Source organism: Epinephelus moara, chromosome 10 (genome assembly GCF_006386435.1).
Source record: "Epinephelus moara isolate mb chromosome 10, YSFRI_EMoa_1.0, whole genome shotgun sequence".
In the NCBI taxonomy this organism is placed as follows: Eukaryota; Metazoa; Chordata; class Actinopteri; order Perciformes; family Serranidae; genus Epinephelus; species Epinephelus moara.
Window position 1 is genome coordinate 39496775 of NC_065515.1, and position 2531 is coordinate 39499305.

Below are 2531 nucleotides of genomic sequence, written 5' to 3' on the forward strand. Positions count from 1 at the left end.
GTCCAGCCGGACGGATGAGTCATGGCCTTGTAAAAGATTATGTTTGTTTCTTTTAGTTGGCGAGAGTGTGTCGCCGCAAACGTGACAGACATCCACTAACTTTGACGGCGTTTTCTGCGAGCACGGCTGAGCCATTTTGTACCGCTACACGTGTTTCTAGTGGGACTATGTTTACAAGCACAAGAGTTCAGCGAGCCACTGAAGGACCGCACTGCAGATTTACTATTGGTTCTGCAACGTAGGGAGTTTTTTTAAACTCTGAAATTGTATCCGCCCATCTAAACACAAAATCAGGGAGAAAGTCATCAGTCTTTAGTTAAGCAAAGCGTCTAAAGACTGACTTGTGAGTCTACTGGGTCTCTGTGTAAACACTTAGCTTGACTGCAAATCTGTAGAAAACTGCCTACGGTTCCTAAGTGCTGACAGGATGAGGAAACGGTCTTTTTGGAGTGCCATTTTCTTGGGACGCCCACTTTGCGGCCTGTCTCTGACATCCCCCATTATATGGAACTTGGCCTTCAGTTTGCAGATGGTACTATATGGTAGATATAGATGGTATAATCAGGTGCCAATCAGGCCCCTGATTGTCAGCACCTGGGGGTACTAGAAGCTCAAAACAAGAGTCAATAGCAACAGCAAAAAAAGAAGCTGTTTGGCATTGGCAGAGAAGATTTGGCAAATTTTTCATGGGCGCAACCCACATACTCAGCTCTGCTGCTCATCCCACAAATGCATGTTTCTTACAAAGGTGGCACCATTTAAAAGGGAAATAAGCAGGCTTTCCAACTGTATAAGATTTATTGCCAAGAAGCACTGTTACAACAAAGAAATAATCTACCAAACACAAATTTCCTTACTTTTTGTGCTCTAGTTTAGTTGTGGCACCAACACTGAGCCTCTCATGTCAGCTGCCACCTGCTTTGGTGACAGTGATACTTAGCACCATGGGCACACTGCACCTGACTGCTAGACAAGGGACAAAGTTGACTATGTCTGCAAGCCAAATTGTTGGTCATTAAGAAAGATAAGAAGCTTTGATGCCAGATTTGCAGAGAAGTTAAATCTTTGGGAGCACACAGTTTGTTTATTGTAGCATATATTCAATATTATAGGCTATGTATGTATGTCCTAGCTAATGTAGGCCTATGAAATGCCAACAAAAATAAATCTGAAGTGGGATATATTACCGATATGCATATAAATATGACCAAGAGACATGCAAAGATTGTCTCCTGCAGCTGCCGAATTACAGTACTGTCACCATTTTTGGTGCTATTAAGGCACTGGACCCAACATACACTGACTAAGGTGACTGCACTCGCAGAAATTTTACAGAATTCAAACGGTTCCCTCTGGAGACACTAAATCTTAAAATTGCTTTTTTCCCCATTTAATATTTCATATCAAGCTGTTGCCCAATACTTTGGTTTGTGACCAAATACCTGCAAAACTAATTCATTCCCATCAGCCTCAGCTGTACTTGTGCTTACTGTTGATTAGCAAATGTTAGCATGCTAACATGCTAACTTAAATGGTGAACATGGTAAAAATTAGTGAGTTCGTTACTAAACATCAACACATTAGCATTGTTTTGTGTGCATGTTAGCTTGCTGATGTCAGCATTTAGCTAAAGTAGCTACGGACTCAGTGCAGCTGTCTGGCTGAAGACTTTGGTTTAGAGGTGCAATATTAAATCGATGGAGAACTCTGACTGTAGACATTAAAGGAGGCAGAGCTTAAATAGTGACACAACTATTGAGTTAAAGAAGAACTTAACACATAACACACCACACTTGTTTGCACACACACACACACACACACACACAACCACATGTCACTCACTTTTTCCTCTTTCCACCCACCCATGCACAAACACACACACACACACACACACACACACACATGCTGTGCTCCCACAGTTGCCTATATGACTAAATATTTAATGAAAGTGTCGGAGCAGCTTACTGTATTCAGACGGGACGGTGTTCGCTTTACACTGCTGATGGAATATTTATGCCTGAGCTGGGAGACGGCTGCTGTAACGACAACTGGCCTTTGAAGTCATCTCCTCTCCAAAAAAAAAAAAAAGGCCTTTGAAGTCATCTCCTCTCCAAAAAAAAAAAAAAATACGGAAAGACATGAGGGATCATGCAGAGAACAGCAGGGAGAGGTTGTACAGTATGAGAGAGAGAAAAGATGGATGCATTAGCAGCCACAGACGACTTGCTGTTAATTGATTGCTCTCCTCCGAGGCGCCTGATGTGCTGTTATTGCAGTGGGATCTCTCGCTGTTTCCCTGAGGTGATCTGGGAGTGCAGACGCTGCTGAATCAGTGTTTCGGCCTGCTGTGGGCGGGTCGCTGCAGCTGCAGGTGGTGGAGAGCTCCACCTGTTTGTTCCTCCCGCATCTGACGTTGAATTATCTGCTGTGTTCTGCAGAATTGTGGATGTTCTGAAGCTGACAAAGGTCAGAACTGGCAACAAACAAATGATGTGTCTTAAATGTAGTTAATGTACTTGATTTTGCTTTTT